This window comes from Astyanax mexicanus, chromosome 5 (genome assembly GCF_023375975.1).
Source record: "Astyanax mexicanus isolate ESR-SI-001 chromosome 5, AstMex3_surface, whole genome shotgun sequence".
Classification (NCBI taxonomy): Eukaryota; Metazoa; Chordata; class Actinopteri; order Characiformes; family Acestrorhamphidae; genus Astyanax; species Astyanax mexicanus.
Window position 1 is genome coordinate 30318074 of NC_064412.1, and position 19934 is coordinate 30338007.

Genomic DNA, 19934 nt, shown 5'->3' on the forward strand with positions numbered 1-19934 from the left:
AAAAGAAAACTGCACTGACTTTGGACTTGATAGAACACAGTGGATCAACACCAGCAGATGACATCATTTCTCTCCAAACCATCACTGATCATCAGGAAATTTTGCATTTTATTTTGGAAATCAAGGGACCAGAGTCTGGAGGAAGAGTGGAGAGACACACAGTCCAAGCTGCTCGAGGTCTAGTGTGAAGTTTCCACCAATCAGTGATGGTTTGGAGAGACATGTCATCTGCTGGTGTTGATCCACTGTGTTTTATCAAGTCCAAAATCAGTGCAGTTTTGTTTTCCCAGAAAATCTTACAGCACTTCATGCTTCTCTCTGCTGACAACTTTTATAGAGATGCGGATTTCATTTTCCAGCAGGACTTGGCACACTGCCCACACTGCCAAAAGTACCAATTGGTAATATTCTAATTTTCTGGGATACAAATGCACAAGTAGCATAAAAAATGTGTTGCTTTCGAACATAATCAACCTAATATTGTTTAATTGTACTATTTGCAGATATATCTGAATAATTATAGAGAATGATTTCGTTATTGGTATGTCAATGTCAGCATGCGTGGTTACAAAATAATCATGAAAAGTGGAACCAATAACATACTGTACATAAATAAATATGCACTGGCACAGTTACAGTAGGCTTTATACTGGATCATGTTATTCTACATTATGGGTCTTTAATAGTCAACTATACAAGAAGTGAAGGTTACAAACTTACACATTTACACACTCTATAGTGGATAATGTTTCTTATCGGGACAGATTCCAAACACAACCCTAATCGGCCTATAAAAAAACAAATAAGGATCCAAAGGTAAGCCGTATTACTGAAAGCCTTCAGTGGGTCCTCCTCCAGGCCAATTTAAAATGAGATTGATTTGGAAGGGGTTTACTAAAGACTTCAAAGTAAGCTGCCGCCACCCTGGTTCAGGAGGAAAGATAAATTAAGTAAGACTAGTTTTAAATAATATATATACTGTATATAGTACATTTACCAGAATAAAAAAAAAACATTTTATCTTCACAGGAGAAGGATTTTTATTTTTGTGCAAACCTGTTATTTGTGTTTGTTTGAAATATTTTGTCAGAAAATACAATAATTACAGGCAAGTCTGTAAATGTATTATTGCTGTTGTGTGTATTTAACCACTGTATTAATACAAAAGTGTAATTAGCTGCTAGTGTTATCTACATTTGTTTTTTGTGTTACATTACCTAATTTTTTAAAAGTTCTATGAAGAACCACCTACAAAAATGTTTTCTGTGTTTTATGAAGAAATATTAAAACATTTGTATGGTTCTTGTCAGGGTTGTATCTCCACAGAAGAAGGATTTTTTTTTTAACTTTCAAAAGTAATTTTGTCAGATTCAAAACTGTCAAAAATGGAAAAAAAAAATACTATTCTATGTCTATTTATTGTACTGAATAACTATTGCTTTGTTTTTGTAGTGGCGAAATCTCACTGAGCTAGTGAGGCTAATGTTCCACAACCTTCTATCCACATCATCTTTAAATATACAGACTATTGCAATGCACACAACATTATGGGTGACATACCAGAGTTCAAAAGAGGACAAATTGTTGGTGCACGTCTTACTGGCGCATCTGTGACCAAGACAGCAAGTCTTTGTGATGTATCAAGAGCCACGGTATCCAGGGAAATGTCAGCATACCACCAAGAAGGACGAACCACATCCAACAGGATTAACTGTGGACGCTGTAAGAGGAAGCTGTCTGAAAGGGATGTTCGGGTGCTAACCCGGATTTTATCCAAAAAACATAAAACCACGGCTGCCCAAATCACAGCAGAATTCAATGTGCACCTCCACTCTCCTGTTTCCACCAGAACTGGCCGTCGGGACAATACATTATTGTGGTCTAAATACAGGTGTTTCAGTTTCATTGTCCGACCAGAGGTTTCCAGAGGTTTCAAGAAGTTCATAGCTGTAGTTTGTTTCTATGGTCTGAATCAGTTGATGAGTTTGTTTACTTGAAGCATTTTCTCTGTTTGTTTGGTTTGATTTCACACAAGCATAAACCTAAACGCACCAAAATGTGCACCGATACACCACACGAGCACGAGAGCAAGAAAGTAAATAATAAATATAGCGAGACGATTCTGTGTTCCAGAGTGAATATCTGTGCAGTCTGAAGCTGCTTTAACACAGAACGCTGTAATGCCGGGATTTCAAACATAGTGTTTTCAATAGGATATGAAGTGCAGATGTGAACGCAGCACATACTGTGCGTGTAAACAGCATGAAGCAGCAGCAGAGACAGTGTTTGTTCATAGCTGTGGTAATTCGCATTATCTGGTTAATATATTTTAGTTTAAACTACATCTTATCAGCAGTTTAGATAAAATAAAAGAGGTATATTTGATATCTGGGTCATATCAAGACTGGATCATGTTCTCACTACAAGAGAACTGCTTCAGAGTTTGTTAGGGACCGAACCAGGACCACCTCCTCTAGCAGGCAACCAAGTGCGATTACTGCTTTCACACCTGCTCAGTCGAACCGCATTAAGGGTACAAACGAACCAGAATCTTTTAAAGTTGTTTTAAATGGACTAAACAGTGCCGGTGTAAAAAAAAAAAAGCCTTAAATGTCTCAGCCGTGAACCTTCCATTTTTTTAGGTCTTCCCAACATACAGCATATATTGACGGACTAATTTCAGAACATCTTCTGACATGCTTTCCATTCATATGATTAAGGCATATTAAACGGTTACAAAAAAAGTCATTGTGGTCAAAGAAGCTTCTCACCATGTAATGCGGATGACTTTCTCAATGTCACTGCAGCGAGATCTGAGAGAGCGAGCGAGCGAGAGGGAACGAGCCTGATCCTACCCCATGCTACTTCAAAGCGTTGAATTGTTCCTTTGATGTTCAACACAAACTCTGAAGACCAAGATATATTTAAATACTTCAATTCACACATAGAAAGCGGCCATGTAGCTTTAACACACTTAAGAATGGCATAGAAATCCACACTGTTCATGGATTTCGGCATTTATTTTGTATTTTTAGTGAATATTTTTGTTTAAAATGAGTGGTTAAAGTATGAGAATATGCCTTTTTTTTCTCATTATAAACTAATCATACCATGATTGATTTGGAGAGTGTCATTTAATGCATGCTGACACTTAGTTTTACAATAGCAATTGCCCTGTAGTTTAAAATTGACGTCTAGAAATACTAGCACTCATTATCATTGCCTTGCTGTCTTAAAAATCTGTAAGATTTGAGTCTTAGTTCCAGATACAAACGCTTTTGATTTTAAAAGGAAAGCAACTCACATTATTAAAGCATTTTTCCAGTAATGCATACATTATTATGTATGACTTTAATCTGCTTTCTACTTAAAACATTAGCATTATGCATTATGGAAACACTATATACACAGCATACAGCTCTGGAAAACAAACAAGAGACCACTTAAAAAAAAATTGAATTTCTTTGATTTTTCCAAACTGAAAAAAACTCTATAATCAAGAGGAAGATGGATGATCACAAGCCATCAAACCAAGCTGAACTGCTTGAATGATTTGCACCAGGAGTGGCATACAATTAAAGTCCAAAAGCAGTGTGTAAGGCTAGTGGAGGAAAGCATGCCAAGATGCACGAAAACTGTGATTAAAAAACAGGGTTATTCCATATGAATATGAACTTGTTTTTTTTTTTTTTGCATTATTTGAGGTCTGAAAGCTTTGTGTCCATTTTGTTAATTTCAGCCATTTCTCATTTTTTTTGCAAATAAATGCTCCAAATGGCAATATTTTTATTTGCAATTTGGGAGAAATGTTGTCTGTAGTTTATAGAATAAAACAACTATGTTCATTTTCATGTTCAAACTATATAAATAGCAAAAAAAAAAAAAAAATGTTATAAATAGCAAAATCAGAGAAACTGATTCAGGAAATAAAGTGTCCTCTTAATCTTTTCCAGAGCTGTATATACACAAGCATTATGGCATTATATTTTTATTTTGTGCTCTTGGGCTCCCCATACAGCCGGAACATGTAATCCACATTTACTAGACAGCTGTACACAAGCTGAGAGATACAGAAGCTGCATCTGAATAAAAGATACTTGGAGACTATACTTTAATCATACTGTACATCTGCACAATGTGTATGGATGCAAAGGGAGGCCTTTTTTCAGGATTTTTGCACAATATATGTTCTTTTTCTTCTTCTGTCAATAAATGCATGATTATAGCCTGACTCTTACTTAACCTAATGCAATTGGTCATTCTGAACCATCTAGTAAAGTGTGCTTTCACTTTGCAGACAAAGGAGACCATGGAAGACTTGATCTGGATTAAGACCAACTCTTTTGTTTTGTCAGACCAAACTTTGGTTGGTGGTCCATGGTCCATGGTCTTTGGTGACACTTTTCTTTTTTCACTCTGGGGCTCCCCCTACAGTTGAGGAGTGTTACCAGCTTAATCCTTCCCAAACAAAGGTTGCCATTCCGTGCACCCTGCCATAGATAGACCCAACAAGGAGGAACCCAGGCAGTTTGAGAAGGTTGTCATCAGTTGGCTCATTGTGTCTCTTGCAGGAGATTTCTAATTACATCGATTTTGGCGATGGTAAGGCCCTTGACGTTGAGTTGAAGCAGAGACAGGTCTTGGTTTTCGAATGTCTTTATGTCTTCCAGTACTTTGCAGGGTGTTCTTTGCCTTGGTGTTGACCTTGGCTTGTAACTTGGTCTGCCAGCTCGATGGTTCTTCAGCGACATTAGTTTCGTGAGTTGGTCTTGCACCGTTTCTCACTCAATACTAGCAGAGGAGGCAGCGTGGAGTAGTGTAATTCACTTTTGCTCCACTACAGTAAATACAAATCATGCTTGAAGCACCTTCTTCTTTGGTTGGAACCAAACTATAAGTCTGACATAACTTTTCCACCAATGTGGAAGCGACACAGTTCTAGTTTGCCAACCTAATTTTGAACCGTGCGCCATGTTTCCACCAACAAAAGTAGGTTCTGGAACCAGGAAGGTTCGTTCACAGTAAGAGCCGAATAAGGAATACCAGGTTCTTCAGCTCGAGCTGTGACCGTTTCTGTTCACCATCGCTGTGCAACGCCCTCTGTTGATGACGTATGATGTGAAGTTTTGATGGTTCCACTAAAACTAGTGGGAATACGGACTGGTTTGCTGAAAGGCACCGTGGTTCTTATAAGCCCAAACTGAACTGGTTCAAGAACCAGAGTTCTTTTGGTGGAAAAGCGACCAAAACAAGGTTGTGGACCACTGGACTACACCCTTCCACTTCGATACAGAAGGACTATACACTGTTAACCCACACATCTCTCACAGTCTACTCAACAGCGACGTTCACCACAGGCAAGGTGAGTTCCTAGCACACTTATTTCATGGCTGTGCGATTATCTCGCCGTGGTGTGGAGGACTGAGCAGTCAGGCAGCAGTGCACGTCCTTTTTTGATGTTGACGTCCCCCTGACCCCTTTGAAGTGGCCCTGGCCATTTTCACAGGGGGGACCCCAAATGTTTGAAAAGCCCAGGACAGGATGAGAAGAGGAGCAGAAAAAGGAGCTACTGAAGAGCTGAAGGGTGGTCATAAAACAAGGTTACCCAGAGGCTAATTCCAGGCTTGTGCAACAGAACAAATATAAACACATCTAAAACCGTTACAGAGAGTGATTCAAAAAACAGTTCACCAAACTTTCAAGAGTTCAACAGCAGGTCTTACCCTTTACCCTGAGAATACTGTATGTGATTGGTGTGGGCCAAGTTCAACAATAGCCTTAGGTGGTCATGAAGTTGCAACATTATTCAATGTTTGTTTATTAATGAGCCAGAGACAGGCCGTGGTTTGAGCCACAGTTTGGCCAGAAATTTTTCACTGAACTTTTTTCAGTGTTATGAAGAGGAATATAGAGTATAGATACAGGTCTGCTCTTAAAACAACAAATTAAAAACACATCAGTTTCAATGCATTTAAAGAGAGATTTGGCTTCCTTAAAAAAAAAAAAAAAATCGAATGCACACAATTTTCCACTTATCCTAAATGCATTTGAAAAACCAAGATGTTTGTTTGTTCTCCCAATTTTGTCTCTTTAGTTTAGAGCTAGACAGACATGTATAAAGTACTAGAGACCAAGACTTAAGTAAAAGTACAAGTACTCTAACAAAAAAGTGACTTGAGAAGAAGTTTAAGGGTTCTTTAAGCTCCACACTTAAGTGGAAGTACTGAAGGTTTCAACATTTATTGTATTTAACCCTTGTGTGGTGTTCATATTTTTGTTACTCGATTACTTTGTTACTTGTATTTAATTCAGCAAAATTAGGCAATTTTACATTAAAATGCTTTACACATGCTTGCTTCACCTAAATTGCAAGCAATTTCTTATGTTACATTTCTTTTAAAAAGTGCTACTCTTTTTTTATTAGTTTTTTAATAAAATGTAAAAGAAAATGAAGTAAACTCAAGATATGAGTAGAAAATTAGTTTAGTTTCAAATTTACAAATGAAGCAATGTTTATTATCCCTTGGCCAAACATACTGTATGTAATATAAATGTGTAAAAGGGGGGGTGGGGGGGATGTACAGTGTGTGTTTATCGAAAATGTGTTTTGAAATATTTTTTTCACAAAAAAATGAGCCAATGGCAATGAGTTTGAGTTAGAAAATTTTTTTTTTGATGAAACATTTATTTGATGAAAAATGAAAACGGGTCCCACAGACCCGAACACCACACAAGGGTTAAGTATTGCAAGTATTATAGTTCAAACAGTACTAAAAGTACTGAAAAGTACTCAAAAGTACTAAAAGTAAAAGTACAGTATTGTGTTATTTAGTTATTGCATTGTAAGTAATGAATGTGAACAGATACATGCAGAAGCGCTGTACCACAAGACATTTTTTTTAACATCATGATACTAAAGACACTCTGACACCCCCTAAATCAAGCTGCACTGTGCTCTGTTGAAGTCTATATTTTGCTAAAATAGGGCCCTATAAAATCCATCTCTCATAGGTCAAAAACATACCACAGATAGTAAATAAAATTTTGATTTTATTTTAATTTTACATTGCATCTAAAAGTTTCCAAATTTGATATTGTTGCTGTCCAATACAATTTTTTTTGTGTAATACATATTTTGAGCACACAAAATGTCACTTTGTGACTTTTGTGTCCAATTGAAGCAACAGAAATACTCCAAACTTACCTAAAAATAAGAAGGTTTTGTTCCTCTCTTGAAGACTTGTTTTTCATTGGACAGCAACGATATGCAAAATAATACAGCTTACTGATTTACAAACAGACTGAACTAACCAGAACAAAATATCTTTGGTACCACTTTAAAATAAGACTACATTTATAAATGGTTTATAAATGGTTTACAATTAGTTTATTAATGGCTACTAATTAGGTTGTAAATGCCTTAAAATTAATAATCATTTATAATCAGTTATAACACATACGTAGAAGTGCAACAATATAGATGGCTGTGGGTTCATTATTTGAAAAACAACAGGTCATTGTTGCCCTCTGTAAGTATGTGTTATAACTGATCATTAATCATTTTTAAGGCATTTACAACCTAATTAGTAACCATTAATAAACTAATTGTCCTTTATAAAGGTAGTCTTATTTTAAAGTGGTACCATATCTTTATTTATGGCTTAGATTGTTGCTGTTTTTTGCTAAGATTGAAGGCATTGTGGTTACAGAAACCCAACTTTGAATTGGAACAAAACTGTTCATTTGTGTTTGAAATATCGATTTGTCAGAATATAAAGTCTTAAATTTAATTTCCCTGATATCTGCAGACACCTTGTCCTTTGGGGTAGACTTCACTTTGCTCCTGTTGTTCAGCTACACATTGAGGTTTGGATAATATACATACTGTAGTTCACAGCAAGCCATTTATTAAGAGTGTTGCTATGGTATTTTAGGTGGTAGCAAAGATGTGCTCTCAGATCAGAACAGATCATAAAATAATGCTTTTTGCTACATGAAAACTGTATATTTAATCAAAAGCAACAGTGTCGATACCTCAAAATACTATAGAATGAGTTACACAGCAAATATCTACCAGATAAATAAGAAAAATACAAATCAGATAAAAATACAGTACCTCATTACTCTGCAATACACAACCATAGTATAATCACATCATGCAAAGATTTCAAAAGCCTTCAGAAGTGCTCTCGTTAGAAGGCCTCGCTCTGTCTGGCTGTCTGATGTAAATGTGTGTGCTGTAAAGGTGTGCGCACATCAAAGAGCCTTCAGATAAAGCCTATCTTTAACACATGGTTAACACAATTACCTAATGATCCGTTCTTCAGTGTGAGGGACATCTGATCTGAGCCAGAAATGTGGGGAATGTCTACAGGGATCACATAAGCCCATAAACCCACAGTTCCTTGGGGTCGTCCGTGTTTCTGCGTACTTGTGCCGTCCACCTTTGAGGTGCCGTTAAAATAACGTTAACACCTGTTGTGAAAGCCTGTAATCTAATGGGCCTTAAACTGTTTAGGCTTAGACTACAGGAAGTACCAAGCCTGAACCTGACTGTGCTGTTCAGTTTTTGAGCCAAATAGACTAAATAAACTGAAAGTATTGTGTTTTCTTTTGTGAAATGTATCACTTCCACTTGTTGCTGCTACATAAAACCTTACTTTATAGGATTCCAAGAGGTCTAAATGTTTTCCACAAGAGGATTTTTACATTTTGGGTTGCAGGTGTGGTTCTAAAGAGAACCCTTGGGCTCCAAGTGGTCCAATGAATTAAAGTGCTGCCACTATGATCGGGAGATCTCTGGTTCGTATCCTGTTCATGTAGCTTGCCATCAGCTGCCGGAGTCCTGAGAGAGCACAATTGGTCTTGCTTCCTCTGGGTGGGTAGATGGCGCTCTCTCCCCTCATCACTCCAAAACGGTGATGTCGATCAGCACGAGGCATCTGTGAGCTGATGTATCAGAACCGAGTCACTGCTCTTTCCTCCGATGCTACTTGGCAATGCTGCATCAGCAGAGAAGCAGCTTGAAAAGAGGCAGTGGCTAACCACATATATGGAAGGAGGCATGTGTTAGTCTTCACCCTCCTGGTGTGATAGGGGGAGTCCTAATGAATGGGTTGTGTAATTGGCCGTGAAAATTAGGGAGGAAATAAAGTAAATTAAATTTAATTGTAAGAGTGTCAGTCTGCATTGAAAATCCTTTAAATTAGCATTCAAAAACTGATTCTACTGAAGAGGGTTTATTCGTAACCATATCTCAACCTATCTAGTACTATTTAGAACCACTTTCTTTGATAAAGAACCTTAAACAAAGAAAATAAACAAATAAAATGAACCAAACAGCTTTTGAGTGCAAGTTCCATCTTATCAGAAGTTAGACATTAAAAAAGTAAACTGACTGTTTTTTTACTTTTACATAAAAAAATAAATTGCAGCACCGCAAGTACTAGTTTCTTCAAGATGTAGACGTGTTCCCTCTTTATTTAAGAATATCGTAGAATGTGTTGATCCTTGTGGTCATGGAATAACATTAACATAGAACATAATAAAGTAAAGTTCCATATACTGAAGCACTGTTTCAGGGTTCATTGTATTTTTGGTGCTATGTATGCTATGTTTGGTGCTATGTATGCTATGTTCACTAAATCAGTTCTAGATGTATTAGATGTTGTTTTCCATTAAAGAGAAGAATCCATGTGAACAGTCTGTCACGTCTGGTGCTGTAGGCGCTTCTGTTCCTTCCACACTGAGCTCCAACGGAGGTTTGCAGTCTAACAACTACACTACCCAGAACGCACCACCCGCTGACATCACACACACACCCACTCACATGACACCTCTCCTGCTTCCTCCAGGAAGCCCGGAGTATTGATTACCTGCCCTATTTAAGGACACTGCACGCACACACCTGTTCCGCGTATTGCCTGGTTTCGCCCGCTTTACAAAGCGTTATTCTGTGATTGTTTTCTCGTGTATGACCTTGCTTTTTGTTCTCGACTTCGATTTTTGCCTCTGCCTTCACTGTGGATTATCTCGTGTATTACCTGGACTGTTTACGTTTCCGATTTTTGGATTATCTCTGATACTGGCTACCCTGTGTATGAACTCTGGACTGTCTCCCGACTCGTATGGTCTTAGCCTCCAGGTGTCTGTTTGCTGGCGTTATATGCTTTCTGTTTTTGACTAACCCTGTACCCTGTGGATAGTGTCCCCACCATAACACAGTCACATTTCTGTCCTTCTGTCTCTGTCATTATTTAATTCCTCTGTGATAGGAGGATATCAACTTTTTATTTGGTTTTCTTAGCTTTTTCTTTGGTATTTTTCTGTTCCACCTTAAATGCTGCAGCCTCTGCCATCTGTTGCACTATTTAAGGTGGAATGGGAAAATTAGATATTGAGATGACCAACTAGCTATTCTTTATGCTTGTTATGAAGAAAATTTGCATAAAACATTGAAACCACACATTAAACTATGGTAATATAGTGGTTATCGCAATTTTTATCAACATCATTACTTGTAAATTTGTAGGTTTCTTTGGTTGCTTGTGCCGCCATCTTGTCAGAGATTCTCAAAGCCCTCTGTTTTGAGTGTGCCTTTGAAAAATCCCTACCCCTAGACGTGCACACGCAAAACTGAGGGGTAGGGCTAAGTGTTAGGGCCTACGGGTGAAATGGGATTGGGCCTATGCCTACGTTGTTACAATAAGTACGTGAGAACCAATTTAAGCACTGAAACATCTCTGAGATCTTTGATATCTTCTAAACAGAACCACTACCTCTAATAATGGCACATTTTTAAAGCTCTTCAAAACTGTTAGATCAAATTATGCTCCATCGTTTAGCATCCTGACCTGTGATGATATCCACACAAGAACCGAGCTCATCCAACGCATCGCTTTCTTCACAGCCCAATAAATAAGAGGGAGAGAAAAAAAAAAAGCGAGTTGCAGAAATGTAAATACGCCCTCAGCCGAAGCAAAGAGAGCGAGGCAGTGCGTTCTGGCGAGTTCAAAGGCATGCGAGATGGAAGCTAGGACAGGAGCATGAAAGCTAATAAAGTTAAGTAGGCCTGCATCGAGGGGGAAGGACGAGCATCCTGCTTTGAACAGACCCTGTGATCAGTCGCCTCCCTCAATTAGTGTATTGTCCACTTGTACTTTCAGCCCGGGGGTTAAACTGCTAGCACAGGGCTTTGAAGTGCTTATCCCTTCATCTGCAGTCTGACGGAGGGAAATCTGCAGGACAACAACGGAAAAAACAAAACCACACATCCAAGCTCCTCGGCCCGAGACCAGATAGAGCCCGGCTACACCGCAGACACGGGGGAGGAAGAGGGAATCAGAGCAGGGCCAGAATCAAACGTCTGTCTTTGGGGTCATCCAGACCAAAAGGAATGATCCTCTGAATAAAGCTAACAATGCTAACAACAAACAAAACCGTTAGCTTATGTTTCATGCTAGTCAGTCAGTAATTTCTGCCAAAGTACAGTACAATCCTGTTGCCTCACATGAATGTGCATTTGATGTATTTCACCATTTTGATTAAAGTGACTATTTAACTCCTTAAAATGCCTTGACCTGTATACAGGCTACAGGTGTAGATAATACAAATCCCTTTTTCTCTGCAGTAAAATAACGTATTAACATTCTGAAAATGTGAGGGACTTGAAATCTCTTAAAGGACTTTTTTTTTTAAGAAATTCTGTTCACTCTCTACTCCACTTAATAATGCCATATTAGTAACAGGAATAAACCCAAATTCTTCAGGTTTGAAAATAGATGTAAAAACTAGACAAACATAATGAAACTAAGGGTTTGGAGGACATGAACTGTTTGATTTGTATTCAGGAAAATTTATTTTAAAATGAAGTTCAGGAAATAGCCAATTTTATGATTTTATTCATTATATTTTGACATATAGAACAGATTTACTTAAATTTTTTTATATATTTTATATTACAATTTCAATTATGCTTTTAAGTAATGTTCCTTATCAAACATGAAAGCTTTTTATGTAATGCTCGAATAGAAATCTTCAAGATTTAGTGGTGTAATGTCAGACAATTGACAAAATCCTGACATTGAGCATGCTTTAGTTTTTGAACTTGGGTCTCGAGTGCCTCAAGAAACACTCCAAGAACGAATAAAGGAAGATTAGTCAAGCTAGGAATAGCCAGCAGACTTTGTCTGACTGAGGGATCTGTACCTACTGTCTGTAGCAAGTCAGCAGATGAGGGAGATGTACTGTAAGTACTTTTACATAATGAGTTTGCTCTTTCTATCTTAGTTAAGCATTAACTAGAATGTGGTAATCACTTAGTAGAGTAGACATGGCTTGGTCGACAACAGCTTCTTTGCTTAAAAGTGACAGAGCCCTCAAATGGCTCGTTCTGAAAGGGACTAAAACTGAAGCACGAATAGAGCTGGTGAGATCTCTTTATGTGAGAGTGATTTTGTGTAAAGATTTTCTCGAACATGTTTTGTATACCCATAGACTTACATATTATAATTTGTGCAAAAAAAGGTGTAATATGTCCAATTTAAATAAATTCCTTTTAACAGTTGGAAGGAAGCAGCGTTTCCTGATAACCAAAATATTTAATGCACTAAACGTTAACTTATGTGTTCATGTTAGTCAGTCATTAATTTCTGCCAATATACAGTACAATCCGGTTGACCCAATGAGTGTTCATTTGATTTATTTTACGGTTTTGTTTAAAGTTACCCTTTAACTCAAGTTTTGCATGCTTTAGTTTTTGCACTTGGGTCTCAATGGCCTCAAGAAACACTCCAAGTAGGAATAAAGGAGGATTATTTATGCTAGGATTAGCCAGCAGACTTCGTCTGACTGGGGGATCTGTACCTACTGTCTGTGGCAAGTCAGCAGATAAGGGAGATGCAAGTACTTTCAAATTATGAGTTTTGTGTTTCTATCACAGTTAAGCATAAACTAGCATGTGGTAAACACTTAGTAGAGTAGACATGGCATGGTCAGCAACAGCTTATTTACATAAAAGTGACAGAGCCCTTAAATGGCTTATTTTGAAAGGCACTGAAACAAAAGCAAGAATAGAGCAAATTGTATAATTTAGAGGTATAATATGTGCAATTTAAATACATTGCTTTTAATAGTTAGAAGGAAGCAGCATTTCCTGATAACCAGATTAAACCAGAAAAATCAGATGTTTGTCTTTGGTGTCACCCAGACCAAAAGAATTGATCCTGGGAGTAATGCTAACAGTGCTAAGCTTAGCCTAAAAGCCATTAGCTGATGAAATCATGCTAGTTACTGTTAGCCACTGTTAGCGAAGACTGCTAATGTACAGTACAATCAAGTTGCTCTGTATATGGTTTAAATCTTATTTATTCCACTGTTCAAAAGGGACCCTTTATACAAATTATGGGCTAATCTTGCGAATATTGCTAACAGTGCTAAGAACTTTGACGGAAGCTGGGCTCCATGTTAATTCCCAGTGTTTCACTGCAATTATTCATGTACAGTACAATCAAGTTGTTTCTTTAGAGTATTCATTTGATTTATTTTATTTTATTTTATTTGGTCAAGCAAATGATGAGTGTTTTTGTTGTTCCTAACAGTTAGAAGGAAGCTGAGCTTCTTATTAACCCCCACTGATTTAGTGCAATAAACATACACAGAGAAACTAGAGTAAACTACAGCCAACACTAAGGTCATTAAGGCCAATTGCAGTGATCTAAGATCAGTTTCCCCTTTTATCTTCTAATGAGCACAATTAAATGGACAGAGCACAGAACTGATCCTTGGTTTTAAGTCATCAAACAACATTACAGTTAAAGGCAAACACACATTTTCCTATCACTTTATTTGGATGGTCCATTTTAGATTCCTCATGTATGCTCACCTAACATTCAACTATAACTTTATGTACATTAATTGCCACTTAACTCTGTGTTGGAACATCCAAGTAAAGTGATACCCTGTTACTAGCAGTACATGTATTGCATAGTTAAATACATGTGTTAATAGATTCAGAGTTGAAAAAAGATAAAAAATAAGTTTAATTTGGAAAAGTTACAACAAGCAAATGGCACCCATTCGATGGAAAGGCCCTTAAATGAAATTCTACTGATTGTTTCAGAGGGAGAGAGAGAGAGAGTAAGAGAGAAGAAAACACTGAGAAATAAAAAGATGGAGACAGAAAGACTAAGGCAGATAGACAGCTATAGAGTTAACATCTATAGAAGGAAAATTATGAGCAAAAGGGACATAAATTAAAGAGTGAATAGAGTTTAGATATAAAGCTAAATAAGAGCAAACAGAAGGGAAAAAATAAAAAGGGAAAACATATTTAAAAGAGAAATAACAGGAAATGGAAGTAAAGAAATGAAGGGAAAGTAACAACCAATAGAAAAGAAAAACAAGAATTAGTAAAAAAATGAAGGAAGGAAAGAAGGAAACAGTCAAGTGGACGAGAAAGCAAAAAGACTGAGGTATCTAAATAGCTATAGAACGAGAAATTAGTGAAGAAATGCAGCTAAATAAGAGACAAACAAAAAAGAAAAAAAAGAAGACATATACAAAAGCAAAAAATAATAGGGAATCTATGTTAAGTAAGAAATGAACGGAGTGTATCAGAGTGTAGCAAAATGTAAGCAAACGGAAAGAGAGTGAATGTTTGAGAGAGAGATTAAAACAGTGAGAAATAGATAAACAGAAAGACAGAGATAGAAAGACTGAGGTTGAGAAAAAGAGGATGAGAGAGGTAAACAGATAGAGAGTACATAGAAAGAGAGAAGATATGAGAGAACAGAATCTGAAAGACAGACAGAATGAAGAGGATGGAGAGGATGGAGAGACACAGAAAGACGAGAGAAAATCTAAAGAAAGAAAGCAGAGAAAGTAAGAAATGGAGGGAAGGAAACACTGAAGTAAAAAAAGAAAGCAGGGATACAGACTAAAGAGAGTGAGAGAGTAAGGGTGAGATGTGTGTATAGAATTCAAGCAAAAAAGAGTAAAGAGAAACAGACAGAAAGAATAGAGAGAGAGATATATTAGAGTGTAGAATTCAAGCAAAAAAGAGTGGAGAAAGAGAGAGAATGTGTGTGAGACAGAGAGAGAAAAAGAGAGAGAAAGATGAATCAAAGTGTAGAATTTAGGCAAAAAGAGAGTAAAAAGCAAAGAGGTGTGTAAGAGTGTAGAATATAAGCAAAAAAAGAGTAAAGAGAAAGACAGAAAGTATGTTTGTGAGACAGAGACATAGAAAAAGAGAAAGTAAGAGAGAGAGAGAGAGGGAGAGAGAGAGTAGGAGCACAGTTGTCAGCAGAATCAGATGTCTTTGGAACCAGAAGCAGCCGAATATACAATTAAAGTGTGGAGTTAAGACGGGCTTTGAAGTTGGACATGCTCTCTAACGCTCTTACAGTCTGAGAAAGAAGCCATTCATCCCGCTGTTCCGGCCGGTTAACAGGATAGAGTTAAAAGGGCCAATTTGAGGAAAATAAGCAGAGTAAACTTTCATTCCGACGCCGCATCCATAGTGGGCGACAGAGGGAAGCTATCGCTGTAATCGTTAAAGCCTGGCCTCACAGACCGTTCGTTAGTGATGTGCTGCTCAGGAGTGTGTGTAGGGGGGTGGTATTAGTCTGTGTGTGTGTGTGTGTGTGTGTGTGTGTGCGTGAGAGAGAGCGTTTCAGATTAATTACCACTTCGCCGTAGATTTTTTTTTTATGTTATTAATCGTGTTTTGTGGTGGCTTTAAACGTTAATAATGTATAGCGGCGGTGTTTGATGTTCAGCATGAGGAGAAGGTGGCGTGCAAAAGTGTCTCCAGGAAGATTAGGCCCAAAAAACATGCCCTACAGTCGAGTCGTTGACAAACAATTGCCACAAAGGATTAAAGGGGTGCAGTACTACACTACACTACACTGGAGCAACTGTTTTTCACTGATTGAAAGTGTGTTTTCACACCAGCACTATTTGATTCAGTTTAAAAAAAAAAACTTGTTTTGCTTGTACCCCTGATGCAATTAATAGTTTGTAGTAATCGCACTTGAGAGCCGACAAAACCACCACACTGAGACCCGCAATCGGAGGTGATTTTGTTGTTCCGGTTGCAAACAAAAGATACTGTATATCAGGGGCACCTCTCTTTATCTGCTCTTGATTATTTGGGAGGAATTTATTAAATTATTTAATACATTTATTACATTCAGGGATTTAATAAATAATAGTATCTCTAAATGACAGCTTTACAATAGAAATAAAATCTGGTACCACTTTAAAATAAGTCTACCTTTATAAAGCTGCCATCGCTACTGTGTTGCCAGATCCCTCTTAAAAAGTCCACACTAAACGTTTTTTTTCCCCCCGCAAGACAGGTTTAAGCTTGACGAGAAATATAGTCACGTTTTAATCTCGCAAGATCTCGTGCCACGAGATCTCATCACACCCCTACTGTTTACATCCCATAATGCCAGCTTCAGCTCTGAGCGCCGCCATCACTGAACTAAAAATACAGACATCTTTATACATAGACTCTGCATAGCCTGCCTAATGGCGTAGCAGCTGACAGACCTACACATGATAATAGTAATAATAATAATAATAATAAATAATAATAATAAATAATAATGAAAGCACATATTTGTAATGTGTAACAGCATCCTGAATTATTACTACATCTCTGCTGTTTGTAACAAACCAAACCGTGTATTGAATATTAGAGCTGTGATTTATTAAATGTGTATTAAACGCCTTCCTCAGTGTAAATAAACGCAGGAGGCAGGCTATGCAGAGTCTATGTATACAGGTCTATGTTATTATCAGTTCAGCGATGGTGGCTCCTGGAGCTGAAGCTAGAATTATGGGATGTAAACAGGAGGTGGGCTATTCAACAAAGGTAAGTACACTTTATCATATTTTGCTACACCAAAAGTCCATTTTACACCAGAGTTTTCCTTTAACTTTTAATTGAGGGCAATGTAAAAACGGTTTTATTCCATTACATCTTTTGGTTCTATTGGTCTGTTTATCATGAAATTCTGAGACAATGTATAAAGAATCACTTTATTTAATTTAGAAAGTGGAATACGGCAAAAATAGAGATACAGGTTTTTTGTGTTGCAGTGATGCAAGTGGTTCCAATCCTTTGATGGCGTTCAGAGCGTTGGAGCGTGAAAATGCAGATGATTCAGTAAGAAATGGGTTTATTTGTGGAGAAGATACAGAAGCAGTGCTTGGGATGTTCTTATGACTCAGGAACAGCTCCACCTGCCCACCTGTCAGGCTCTTGCCCTTTAAATGTGGCTGTTTAGTTAAGAGGAATAAACGTGAAAGCGAGCGAGAAAGGCCAGCAGCCTTTGACCTCGTTCTGACCAGTTTGAAGTCTCTCTCTCTCTCTCTCTTTTTCCCGAGACGTTTCCCTCTTTTTTTTGACACAGAGAGAGAGAGAGAGAGAGAGAGAGAGAGAGAGAGCAATGCTTTGAGATTAGACGAGTTCGTATCGTGGGATAGAAGCTCATGTCAGGCTTCATGCAGCCGTGCAGAGGCGCCAACTTTCAAAACCACTTCAGAGAGCGAGGTGGAACGGAGAGAACAAAGCTAGCCCTCTGCTGAGCACCTATCTCACAGCCAGCCTTGAAGACTGGAGCTGGAAAAAAGAGAGAAAGGGAAAAAAAAAAAAAAAATATATATATATATATATATATATATATATATATATATATTCCCTCCGAAATAAACAAGAGCAGATAAAGAGAAGCGCTCCTGATGTAGCGACCGGCAGACGTGCGCTTTGTTCCTTTAATCTCCATATGAAACTGATGTATCGCCAGGAAGACAACCAGGAAATAAATAAACAGAAAATAAATAAACAGATAAAAAACCTTTTTTAAAAGCAAGCGAGAGAAAAGACCGGCAGCATCGCCACTGCCACCGAGCTCCTCCTGAAAATACAAGCCTAATGGTAAAATAATAATAATTATTATTATCATATAAATAAATAAATAATAACTTATTAAAATTCACAAGTCTACAGTAAGGCAAATAATCTACAAATGACCGAAAGAGACCGTCACACCTCAGCCCATGTCTGCTCTGTTCTCCTGTTTTGTTTTCCTCCCCATGATCTCCACTAGCACATGGCCTTGTTTTGTTATTGTGCTGCTCTGCCCTAGCCCGCCCTAGTCATTAGTGTTGTCACCATGTGCCTGGTTTGTAACTCCGTCCCCTTGTTTCCTTCTCCAGGTGTTCCTCACCTCTTGTGTGCATAAGAGGGGTAGTGATACAAAAAGGGCTTTTATTTAAAAAGTAAGAAATGTAAAAATAAAATAAGGAAGTATGATGATCAAAAACAAGTTTTATGAGGAATACCTTAAAGTCGAAATGACTTAATTAATTTATTGGAAAAATATATCATAGAAACACTCGGCCATACCTGAAGTTACATAGAAGAATGTGGTTCATTTTTGACCCATTTTGCGCATTAAAGGGGGTGTGCATATCTTGCGCATCAAAGGGTTAAAGCCATAGGCAAAACTGTGAGATAAAGCAAATAAACATTTCTTTAAGTAAAGGTAGGTCTTTAGTAAAAAAAAGAATGACCCCTAAATTCTGATTCAATGATTAAATTTGAATATGAAACAGGAAACAGAATTGCAATTCATAATACAAATTATGCTGTATTTAACAATGAAGCTGTGCAGTATATTATATATATATATATATATATATGCAACATGAATTTCATACAGATATTATTGTATGGACCACAAATTAAGATTAAAAATATGCCATCTATAAAACTGATCACTTACATTGTAATATCTTTTGTGGAAATATGTGGAAAATGATTGGACAGCACTTTATTTCCCAGAAAGCCTTGCTTTGTCCAAGACTTCAAAATCCAAAAATGTAGATCATATTTAATGTTGCATTCAAGATATTCAGACCAGAACAATGTCGCCTCATTGACAAACCATTTGAGGAACTCTTGATCATTAGATGTTTAATTTGATTACCTTAAATTAAGATATTGTTAATTATTTAACATGATGGGAATGTATACTTAATTTTAGTGTCTGTACTTCCATTCGAAAGATAAATATATAATAAAAATATCACATTCTTACTGATAAGGATAAACTTCTCTGAATTGCAATGATTTCACTGATTCCACTTCAATTCAATTTAATATAATTTAGGGTGGATTCAATTCAAATTCATATGAATTTATTGAACTGAATTAAATTCTGAACTCTAATCAGATAACAATTTGATACAGAACGTGTAAAAAAGACTTACATTGATAATTGAACCCTTCTGGTGCTTTATACAACTCTTTCTGCTCGTAAATGATGTGAAGGTTTTGATTTGCCTTTCTTAGCAGCATACAAGCAGTAAATGCATGTAATTATAAGCACAGTCATGAAGCCTGACACAAATGATAGACTTCACTTCACTATATTTACATTTAATATAACTAACTAACTGAAGGATGTTTTAATGGCATCCTATAAAGACAACTGTATAAAAGATGTGATGTGTTGTTACGACAGTAACGTTATGATAATATCCCTCGTAAAGTCAGTGGAGATCAGAGAGCTGCCGGAGATCGGAAGGTCATTGCTTTGAAAGGACTTGAAGCGTCGTCACGTGATCATAAATGTGACGAGCTGCTGCATAAATTACACTTAACACCACAGTGTTCACACTTTAACACCTGCAGTAATGAGCTTACACAGAAAGAGAGAGAGAGAGGGAGAGATACAGAGAGAAGGAGAGAGACAGATAGAGAGAGACACAGAGAGAAAGATACAGAAAGAAAGAGAGAGACAGAGAGAGAGATACAGAGAGGAGAGAGACAGAGAGAGAGAGACAGAGAGAGAGATACAGAAAGAAAGAGAGAGACAGAGAGAGAGACAGAGAGAGAGAGACCGAAAGAAAGAGAGAGACAG

General features: G+C 37.3%; 1 protein-coding gene across 2 annotated transcripts in view; it reads right to left on the bottom strand.

Annotated features, from left to right (window-relative positions):
* LOC103044632 (axin-2) overlaps positions 1-19934 on the bottom strand; it is a 116065-nt gene that overhangs the window by 32206 nt on the left and 63925 nt on the right. The gene's annotated exons all lie outside the window — the stretch shown is intronic.